Genomic DNA, 12,173 nt, shown 5'->3' with positions numbered 1-12,173 from the left:
ATGTGCTGCACCATCCACCACGGATTCATTAAAATAAAGCTTCTCGATTTGCAGAAGAAAAGTAAGCTTGAGAGCAATATTTCATCATGAGGGTGGTTTTCTTATCGTCAGTGAACTGACCCTGGAGAACCGCTGCTTGACTTTAGCCGAGGCCACAGATATCTCAAAGCTCCAATTGGATTAGAGACGGTGAACTATTGGAATTGAAATAGCTGAAATAGAGCGGCTATGAAATAGGTTGTATTTCTCAGAAGGCACTAGCCCAGCCCTCGGGGAGACGGAGTGTGCTGCCGGCGTGTTGAAGAGATCAGAGAGAGGGGATCCTCCTCTGCAGCTCCATTGTAGTCCAGGTAGCATAGATCAAACAGAGCAATCCCCACAGAGCTCCCCAGAAAGTGCTTACCAGGAGGCAATCTCAGGCAGCCCCCAAAAGAGAGGCATGGCATATGGCCTTTTGAAGATAGTGGCTTGAGATTAGAGCCTATCCCGAATCAGAGAGCATTGAGAGGGGCTGAGCTGCGAGTATGTTGGTAAACGACAGAATGACAGATAAGGGAGAGGCAAAAACCGTAATGCAGCTGTTTCAAGAATTACACAGCAGAAAATGTGTATAGACCTGTTTAGATATCGATCGGCGCCATCGTCGAGGGCTCGAAGCAGAGATGTTTTCAAGAAGCGACTGGAATTCAATAAAGATGATGCTAAAAAGTGTAACATCCAGCCTCCCTCCTTCAGCTTTCTGTGAAATTAGATACATTTCTTGACAGGAGTAGGACTTGTTTTCCACTTTGTGTGGACACAAATTTTCCATCGAGACTAATTTCCTGCTCTGTTCTCGTATCTGCTCTGCCCTACTCAATCGGAGAGGATAAAAAACAATCCAATATACCGTATAATAGCCCAATTTATGGCAGACTGTAGTAGCAGTGTGTGTGTTCTCTCTCTCTCTCTCTTTCTCTCTTTCATCGAGCGCTGTTTCTGACAGCTGTTCCCTGCAGCAGCCTGGAGAGTCGGCCACCGCTGCGATGCCATTTTATCTTCCAAACATCTGAGTAATATAAAAGCTGCGTCATTCTACGCTAAGGGGGGTGATATAAAAAGGCACCTCACTTGACCGAGACTTATTACCACTCTATTTGTGAAGCGATGTCTTGGCGATATTTCGTCTGATAAGATGGCAATTTCAATAAGAGGCTTCACTGGCTTTTGGCCCCTGTGGGCTTTGGCTTGAGTAGGAGGGATATATTTCACAGGGGAGAGCTCGATGAAATGAGGGGCAAGCATTTGCAAAAGTGAGATAAAACCTGGCTGTTTTTTTTTTTTCTCCAGACATTTTGCCGAGGAGTCATAAGACGTTTGCTCTGTGTTGATTGGGAGAAGCCTTGTAGAAGTGGAACAGTCTGTGGTTGGTGTCCCATCCATTTTCCACCCTGATGAAGATGGCACAGAGGATGCTATTGGTGGTGGTGGTGGTGTTGGTGGCATGTGGTGGCAGGGGGGGGGGGCGATTTGGGGATGTGCCAAGCCCAAAATTAAGATGACAGCAATGACAAGGCTCGATGCCGAACAGATCTATCCCACTGATGCAAGCCACAAGCTTAACAACCCATAGGCTCTATCTCTGCGTGAGTGTGTGTATGCGCGCATGTGTCTGCATGCACGTGTGTGTTTGATGTAGCGTGCAATATGCGCGCCTGTTGACAAGATCATGGAGACTCAGTGTCAAACTAGACAGCTGATTGCAGGCTGGAGTAAACACCTGGCATCACACTTGTCTACAGCTGAGGTGAATCAATGCACATGTACGTCAGCCGAAATGTCAAAATGAAGGCACGGAAAACAATGTCTGTGAAGCAAACGGGGGTGGAAATCGCTGCATGAGGAAGATGATGTGTTGGCTGTTTGATGTGTTTGCTTAAGTCCAAAAGTTTCTGTTTTTATTCTGTTCTCTATAGCAGTGGTGCTCAACCTTTTTTTTGTCAGACGGACCCCCACAGTCCTGTCAGGACCAGTACCCCCTGGTTGGGAATCACTGCCGTAAAGAATAGACTGTGAAAATATTAATATAAAGGGAGTCTTGATAATTGATGGTCTGTAGTTTTGGACTTCAGAAATGGATCAAAACTTGGTCTTTGCTGAACCTTCATTACTTTTTCTCCAACTTTTCACTCTGTACTATTTCATTTGAATTAAATAATTGACATTCACCGAGTTCTCTTTCAATTTGGGTGAAATTTGTAGGGGTAAAGTCATGCTGAAAATGGAATAGTATTCATGAATTAACATGAAAGTTTCCATTTTTCATTTGCAAAGTAATTTTGTGTCCTTTCCAGAACGATTTGACTGAGAGATTAGAATAAAGCGAAAGCCAGGTTTCACTCGCTGACCTCCTGCTTGCTTCCTTGAAGATCTTAAAGTCTTCTGGTTCTGGTCTTCCTTGATTATGCATGGTCTCTCTGCTAATGGAGATTAATTATGTGAAGATAACAATAGGCGAAGAGTTATTAGGGGAAATTGCCTCCTCCACTCAAATAAGACGTCCATTTTTTTTTTGGTGATAAGGAAAAGAGCCTTTTATTATCTTGACTGGGAGCAAAGATTGGTCTCAAGTATGTGCTCCAAATGGATGTGTATCTCCTAATCACAAGCTTTGCCCTGACTCTGAGCCACTAGCGCTGTCATTAAAATAACTATGGTCAGTAGTTCTGCCCTAAGTGGAATATGGAAACTGAGACATGGTATTTAGTACAACTGCTAATTAAAAGCTTTTCTCCAGCCTGTTTTCCTCCAGTGCACTCTCCAGTGTGCATAACACAATGCAAGGAAACCTTATTTATTTTGTATGAAGGAGAGGAGTGTAAGGTTGTAGGCTGGGGTAGATGGCGTGATGATACAGGGAAAGGAAGTGGCTCTTCTTCAGTTCTCTAGAAGTGTGGGTTCAGTAATTACAACAACTGTAAGTCAGTGGATGTTTATTTGTTGTTTGTGTTATGGACCGTTGTTTGGGGCAAGTATAAGTCTCAAGTCCTTGAAGGAAAGTCCTTATATTATGCCACAAGTCTTCCTAAGACTGTAGTGCGACTTTAGGGATAGCAATGTTGGCTGGTCGGTCCACCACTTTGATCCAGAGTGAAATGTCACAACAACTATTGGATGGATTCGCTATGAGATTGTGTCCAGATATTCATGATCCCCAGAAGATGAAGCCTACTGACTTTGCCTACACAACCCTGTGTTCTTTTAAATCCAGGCTTAAAACTTTTCTGTTTGCAACTTCTTTTCCCCGAGGTCACTTAGAGATGTTACACTCTTACCTTACCTTTTGGGGTTTTGTAATAATGAACCGTCAGACAAAGGGCAAGGCAACCAGTTTCACAGCAGCCAGGTCTAAATCAGGTCTCCTAGCTCTGATCATGGCAAAGCTGTTATTTATCCATTGAGACATACAGTATAGCAGAGAGCCAAGCTGACAGTCAGCCATGCTGCTGCAACAAAAGGAGAAAGGTCAGGCAGAATTCAACACCATGGAGACAGAGGGCACTGTCATGGGAGGCTGCAAAGTGTGTTAGGTCAAACACCAAATCAGGGCTGTTTGCTTGCAAATCCAGCACACTCACAGCAGAAGAAGCCGCCGTGACACTTTGAGAGTTAATTACTCCCTGGTTCTAAAACAGTAGTTCTAACAGTTGGAGTTTACTTGGCTTAACAGCAATTATTTGCTAAAACACCAGTAGTGAAATGCTTGGTTTATCATGTCGGTTGGACTTTTAAATGAAGGCTTTTGCATGGAAAAATGAATACAAAAGTTATGGATGGTGGTTTCCTGAAACTAAAGTTTCAAACCACTTCTTAAAAACATAATGCTGATTTCAAGGGAGCACACATTTGGAGCTTGTCTAATTGCCCTGCTTTCACTGTTGGACAACGAGAGCAATAAAAGGCCAGTTTACATGACCTGCATTATTATCTTTAGTATTTGACCAGCTGCTGCGCTCCGATGTTGAATTTAAATCTCACACACAGCTTTCTTGATTCTTACCTTGGGTTCAACCTGTATTCTCTCCTCATAGTCGCAGGCAACAAGGGAATTTTTCAAGTTATGCACCTGTATAATTAAAAATAAAAGAGACTCAAAATGGAAAAGAAGTCAAGTGGAGTGAAAACTTGCGATGTAAGTGAGGAGAAGGTCATGGCTGAGGGCGGGCAGAGCCTCAGAGGAGATTGGGAGTTCAGAGACAATGAAAATAAACCCAATAGATCTTATCGCCTATGCATTGTCTTGTCTTCCATTGTGATAGGGCAAAATCACGTCAGGGATAAACACTGTATGAATTTTTAAGAGGCACCTCTCCTTATTTCTATTCCGTCTTATTTTGCCTCGGCTCAGAATGACCTCCGGTAATCTTCAGAGGTGAATATCGCCATTTCCCTGAAACCTGAATATATAAGGAGATTATGAGACCCACCAGGGGAGTTGGAGCGCAGGTGTTGAATATTACAGTATGTGTATTTCATTAGCGTTTGGCAGTTTGAAAGATGTGGCTGTAAATATTAAAAGCAGTGTAGGTCTGTGTGCATTGATCTGAAGAGTGAAGGCCACCGTAGCTGCAAACAGAATGCAACAAAGGAACGCAGACGTAACACATCCAACAGATTGTGAAACTGATCAATGAATATTTGATCAGCGACAGATAGCGTCCTGTGAAGGATTTTCAGCTGAAATCAGCTATTTCCTTCAAGCGCACAGAAGATGAAGAAGCTGCATTTGTATCTGGCACAAACACATGCACAATGAGTGCAATGTATGAATGTGTATCATCTATAGAATGCATGTATAATTAATCTAATATATGCAGGCAAAGGCTGTCCCGGGAGTACAAGTAGCACACATTTCCATCGTGCAAATGAGAGAAAGAAACTTGCCTAAGATGTCTGTGAAAGATCACAGTAGGCAGGCCTGGAGTTTCATCATTTTAGGGGCATTTTACTTGGCCTTTGTTGTCGTCAATTTTTTGAGGGCACTAAGGCTAAATGCCAGGGCAACAAGGCCATCAAATAAAAGACTGATTTTAAGTCCAAGGAAATAATTAATTTAACTCATTCTTATTTTTAATGCATAGTATAACTATCAGTCAAATAAACAAATAAATAAGCTGTATATTTCACAAAATAATTTATTGGTATTTACTAGGGCTGTCAATCGATTGAAATATTTAATCGCGATTAATCGCATATTAATCACACATTTTTTATCTGCTCAAAATGTACCAAGCATTGTCAAGTCTATCAAGTATTTAATACTCTTATCAACATGGGAGTGGGCAAATATGCTGCTTTATGCAAATTGATGCATATATTTATTACTGGAAATTAATTAACAACACAAAACAATGACCGATATTGTCCAGAAACCCTCACAGGTACTGCATTTAGCATAAACAAATATGCTCAAATCATAACATGGCAAACTGCAGCCCAACAGGCAACAACAGCTGTCAGTGTGTCAGTGTGCTGACTTGACTATGACTTGCCCCAAACTGCATGTGATTATCATAAAGTGGGCATTTCTGTAAAGGGGAGACTCGTGGGTACCCATAGAACCCATTTACATTCACATATCCTGAGGTCAGAGGTCAAGGGACCCCTTTGAAAATGGTCATGCCAGTTTTTCCTCACCAAAAATTAGAGTAAGTTTGGAGCGTTATTTACCAATTCTCTTCAACTCCAGTGAAGCCATTTTAGCGGCACATAGAGAAATTGTCTCTCGTCCACCGATCAAACTATTTAGAACGAGTAACGGTCGATAACGTTCAGTGGCCGATCGATCGGAGCACCCTTTCTTTTCAACTTAGAAATAGTTCTGAGACAATCTCCCTTTGTTGAAGGAGATGATCTGTTGGGTTTAGCAATGCACTTTTCAGAAGTCCAAATAGAATACTTATAAGGTAGGCATCAGTTCAGCCTTTGGGTCAAAGTAAAACTTGAGAATAATAGTATTTTTTACTTGCAGTTAGGGAACACATACTGATTTCTTATCTGGTCACTGAGAAAAAGAACAGACGGGTACATGGCAAGATCAGTTTATCTTTTAAAGAATGATCTCAGGACATTTGTGAACGGCCTTTCTTCTGTGTGTCAATTGTTCCCAATGCCATACCTCCTAAAGTCCACTAGGGGACAGATGGGTGTATGAACTAAAATAGGTGTTCAATATAAGACAGCAGACACTAATTCAAATGACAGTTTGACTGTGTATTGGCTTACTGTCTTCAGGTGTAGCACTGAAGAGATGACCTCTCCTCACAGAGTGGAAATGTAATTTCATGGCCTGTTAGACACTGAACTCCAGGAGTAAACTGTGAGGTGTTTGTGCTCACGTCTGACGGAGGGCACGCTCGGACCACAACAGCACTCGGTCGACGGCCGTTCTAGTCCTTCATAGTCAATCCTCTGGCTCAATGGCTTTTCGCTCCAGCTTGGAGAGTGTAAACACCGGAAGAGTGGAGTGAACTTCTCCTAACAAGCACTCTTACAATAATTATACTCATGGAAATATGCATATGCCAGTTGTGGTGTGTGTGTGTGTTTGTGTGTGTGTGTGTGTGTGTGTGTGTGTGTGTGTGTTCATTGGGTGGGATGGGTCAGGGGTTGCAGAAGTCTGGGATTGAGAGCGGAAGAACTTCAGACCCTTGACTATATTTATTCAAGCAATTAATGAAAAATGTTTAATGCAACACTATTTGTGAAATAAATGTAGAAATCAATATTTATCCTGCAGCCAGAGAAGCAACCAACATTACAAAAGTAAAAGGATGAGAAAAAACTAAAATGTATTTTGTGATTCAGACTCTTGTTCTTACGACGGAGTATTAGGGTCACATTGAGGACAAAAAAATTCATCTGAGATTACGAGAATAAAGTCATAATATTACGAGAATAAAGTCGTAGGTTTACAAGAAAAAAAAGTCATAATATTATCAGAATAAAGTCATAAGTTTAAGAGATAAAAGTCGTAGTATTACAAGAATAAATAATAATAGCAGTGTGCCGCCTGTGTGAAAATGAGGAATGTGGAGCATCTTGTGAAGTTATACTTCAGTTTAGGTTTCACAAATAATGAAATACTTCATCTTTTGGCACATCAACACCACATTATCATAAGTACCTGAGGGAAATTGCCTCTTTTTGACTTTATTCTTGTAATATTACGACTTTTTTTCTCGTTAAGTTATGACTTTATTCTCGTTATATTACGACTTTTTTTCTCGTTAAGTTATGACTTTATTCTCGTAATATTACGACTTTTTTTCTCGTTAAGTTATGACTTTTTTCTCGTAATATTACGACTTTTTTTCTCGTTAAGTTATGACTTTTTTCTCATAATATTATGAATTTATTCTCGAAATCTCCGATTTTTTTTACCCCTCAATGTGGCCCTAATACTCCGTCGTATGTTCTTGCACTTACTAAAAAAAAAGTGAAAATAAATAAATAAAACAGTTTGATACAGGGTAACAATTCAGTATTTTTTTGTCAAAAGCACTATAGCACCACAATAAGTTTTCTCAAACTGCTGCAGCGTACAGCACGTCATTCTCAGTCTCACTCCATTTAATATGTATAGATATACCGGAGATACACGCCAATGCATACTCAATGGATTTAAAGACGATGGTACCACCTGAAGATCTACTGGCTTTGTAAAAAATTCAGTGAGGCTGTGAAAGTAGAATGTGAGGGAAATTCAGAGCGTATAATGAGTCTCTGAAGACATCAAAAGTGAGAGAAAACACAGCAAACATATAAAACAATTGATTCGGGTTTCATCCCGCAGGCTTTTTCATCAAAATTGGCAAATTAATCATCTAGTAGGTTGCACGTCCCTCATCTCTCAAATGATGCACCGTGTTACCAACCCGAAATAAAGAGATTTAATAATTCACGTCGCTGACCTTTGTTGAACCTTTTACTTATTCTCTCAGGAAAGGCCTACTTTCATTCCATCTATTCACTCTGACAGAGTTCAAGACAATATCTGTCTGAGCAAAAAGACAAGCCCATCACAATCAAATAGGTCTGGAAAATAAACTGCGAATGTGACGCGCTATCTCAGAACTCTGATGGGAAAATCATACAGATATGGATTATTGCATTGATTCCTATTCTTTTTTTTAAATAGAAAACAAGGAAGGAAGATTAAAATTGATTTAATAAAAAGATAAAAATGAAAAGCTACTTCTCCTCCAAAGACATCTTTCTTCAACTGTACCTGTCTTACTTATAAATGAAAGGAGGAAAACAAAGGTGTTGCAGTATGCACATGTTCCCCTGTGTTGTTTTTGACAAGAAATGCATCAACCTGAGCACATGCAAGAAAATACAGACAAGGATGAGACATTAGGCCGAGGCAGGTAGCTTCCTTTTGTTTTTTAGAGACTGGACAAAATACCATTAACAATGCATGAACAGGGAATAAATAAATCACCATTACAAACTACTAAAAAGCAGTGTGGAATTACAGTTGGCTGCACTGAATAAGTATTTGTTTCCAAATTAAACAACAAAATACGCTGTTTGCCCTCTAGAGCGACACGTACGAATGTTTTCTGATCTGACGCTGATATAATTTGTCTGTTACAAAACTATATCTGTTTTCTGATGCGACTATGTTAAGGTTTGGTCAGGTTTAGGCACAAAAACAACTTTTTTGACAATTTATGACTTTATATAAGAAAATATTCAAGTTTTTTCCCGCAAAAATGTGATTTTAGTTTTTCTTGTAAATATGTCATTTTAATCTCAGAGAATACTCACGTTTTTTTCTCGTATATTTACGGCTATAATCTCGGAAATTCTCTGAATATTACCCCTCTCTCACGGCTACAGTGGCCGTAATACGCCGTCGTAACTTTCTGCTCTTCTCAGTTGCATAGATAATCAATTTCAAATTGTCAAAATGTCTTAAAACCTAAGTTAGGAGGTAAACACAACTTTTTTTAGAGTGACTCAGGGCGCCACATTCCAGTTATCGATTAGGCCTTTGAATGACAATACATCCCCAGTGTTCATTACTGCCTATAAAAACCCATTATCGAGGAACTTGTCTGTCTCTGTCACCACCTAATGCACCGCTGTTCCAGCCCACAAATATTTAAAAGGTTACTTTTATGACCTGAAGATCAATTTTGACTCTAACCTACGCTGCAAGGAAGGGGAGTAATCGAGACAATCCTGGCATTGGTTACTGGTCCGTTACGAACGATCTCCAAAGCCAATAAAAAGGTGAACAGCGAACATGTAATATAGCCCAATGCCGGGATTGTTGAGTTTTTTTGTCCAGTGCATGACATCCTCCCAGTATGCCAGCCCGTCTTCCCATGTTCTTCAACGCAGAAGAATAGAAATATAGTTTCTACTGTCCGCTGGAATATAAAATATGCGCATAAAATATGCATGTCATTGTTAAGTTAAAGCTACAAACCATCAATGTTGCTGCTTTGGATTGAATTTGCTCTCTAACGATATCTGATATGCTGTATTAGAATCACTGCACACTGCAGACACAATGTTTAGTTTATGCTGGAGTCAACAGCTGTAAAATATTAATTCACGTATAACAACAACAACAGTGTGTGCAACACTGACACCCATTTTAATGTAAAACAAAACCTAAGATGATTCCCTTCTGGCATTTCTATCACCAAGAAAAGCTTATTTCTGATGTATTAGTGAGAGTCTCTGTAATGCAAGATAGGCCTCTTTGAGCTGCTCTGAAACAGAGACACGTTGTACTGTAGATAACATAATGTATTCCGCTTTGGATGTATTTATTCTACAAATGAAGCTCATCTTGTGTAAAAGGTCAAACGAGTCATGAGTCCTCAATTCTCTTGAGTCTTAGTTATTTGATGTTCCGCTTTGGAAGCCAGGTGGTTAATTCTTTAATACCATGTAAATAATATGAGTGAGACGTGGTTGTAAAGGAACAGTTCAACACTCTACAAGAAGATCAATGTTAAGTTCACGTCTGTGCTTTAAATGCAGAGCTCAAGCCTCGATGTGTTTAGCTCCGTCACACCTCCAAAGCTGACTTATTTACACAATGTATTTTTTTATTTTGCTTGTAAACAGAAATGTAAAAATTACAATTTGTCGGGTCTTACAGGGAGTTACATGCTGGAAGTGATACTCGGCGAAAAACAGCTGGGCGCAGTGACCGTGTGCAGCTTCTCAGAGTCTCGTCATAACAGTAAGGTTTCCCTTTGTTTCCCATTGTGCTGTTACAGAGAACAAACTGGTGCACTGCCAAGACTTTCCGGGTAAAACTCGTGCATGTACTAGCTGTTTGGGTCACAGGGAGTACCGAGAGGATGTCGCTGATCGAACCGAATGTCCTGTAACGAATGGTTCACACGTACTGTTACACTACCAGTTAGTGTGAACTTAGCGTATACATTCAGACACAGAGTTGCATGAGCATCAAAATCAAGTCTTCTGTTTCAACACCTGACCAATTTAAGTCCATCTCTTCGTCTATCTCTGGTTTGGTCAACCAGCGCCTCAGAAAAGCATCTGAGTCTGGCCATTTAAATGTTTCACTCTTTTCACCTCCCACATTTTCCCTTTTGTCACACATTGTACATAGTATAGCGCAGCACACAGTGAAATTTAGCTATTGCATTTAACCCATCCTGGTATATTAGGAGCAGTGGGCAGCTACTATAGCAGTTACCGGGAAGCAGTTTAGGGGGTCGGTGCCTTCTTCAATGGCACTTCGGCAGTGCCAAGGAGGCGAACTGGCACCTCTCCAACTACCAGTCCACACTCCGTACTTGGTCCGTGCAGGTACTTGAACCGGTTCCCCAGCCAAGTCCCCATGGACTGAGCTACTGCCGCCCCCCTTTATGGTTTTATTATACTGACAGACCAGCAAATCAGAACAATAAGCTGAAAGTGTGTAAAAACAGCAAAGAGTTGTAGGCTTGGTAGGGCTGCACGATTAATTGAATATTAACCGCGATCCCGATTTTGGCTTCCACCAGTTAAATGAACATGATCGACCGCGATATTGACGTTTAAAATGCGTGCTCCGCTCATAGAAAACTCAGCTGCATATCAAATCAAGCGCTTCCTAAAGTAACAGCCAGCCACCAGAGGGCGAGATGTTTTGGCTTCACTTTTGTGGAGCTGTGTTGCCGCTGCTCCACTAATGTACGTGCATCGTCTAAGGCTTGGGTGCTGACTCTCTGCACTACTAGCAACCTTCCTTTGTTAGTTATAGTTATTAGAAAGTTGAACTCTTATCACATGCACACAGAAGCAAAAACTCTTGCTTTTTAAACTCAGACTGAACTCTTTAAGACATGGCATGGGAAAGCATCTTCAGGCTTAGCGACATATAGCTGCTGCATGTTCAGCTGCTATTATTATGTCACAGAGTGGAAACTGGGAGGCTTACTTTTCCTTTCACCGCTCATATATGTGTGTCTGTCTCACCATTCTCCCTCCTCTGGCTCATTGGTCCATTACCTCTCTCTTTCTCTCTCTCTCTCTGCCGTGCCCTTCATATCGCTCCTCTGGACACTCAGGCACCCACGACCCCATGTGTGGGAAGAGGTGGGAGAGATCACGGAGCACAAAAGGACTGGCTGCTATTAATTTTGCCCAGGCAACCTTCACAATAATCCAACGAGACAGCCGTTTAATTGCGCTAACCCTGAGCCCGCGGCAAAGCCTGCCTGTCCCAGCATCCTCCTCTCTCAGTGAATATCAAGGAGCCGTCTCACTTCGCCTTCATTAGAGGAGCAGAAGAGATAGTGTTGGAGGGAGAGTGCGAGTCTGAGCAGCTGGATTTTTATTATTCTCTGCTCTTTTCTCTCCGCTGCTCATTTTTATATTTCTTAGCGTTGTTATCTCCAGCCTCCTATAGAAAAATAAAACGGCGTGTCAGCGAAGGTTATCGATGGCCATTGTGATGTAGGTTAGTTTTTTGAAAAAGAAAAACTCTGGAGTATTGTTCACTTTCAACAGTGAGTTACAGCTTGCTGGAAGGAGACATTTTGGAACAAAGGCTGAGAATGAGTTGTTGTTTGCCCCAAAGATAGACTGTGTTAGAGCTGCAGAGGTCATGGAAAAGCACGAGAGCTGCTGGGGCGAAATATCATCCCTGTAAC

This window comes from Sebastes fasciatus, chromosome 20, assembly GCF_043250625.1.
Source record: "Sebastes fasciatus isolate fSebFas1 chromosome 20, fSebFas1.pri, whole genome shotgun sequence".
In the NCBI taxonomy this organism is placed as follows: Eukaryota; Metazoa; Chordata; class Actinopteri; order Perciformes; family Sebastidae; genus Sebastes; species Sebastes fasciatus.
The sequence above is the reverse complement of the archived record's forward strand: the minus strand, read 5'-3'. Positions refer to the sequence as shown.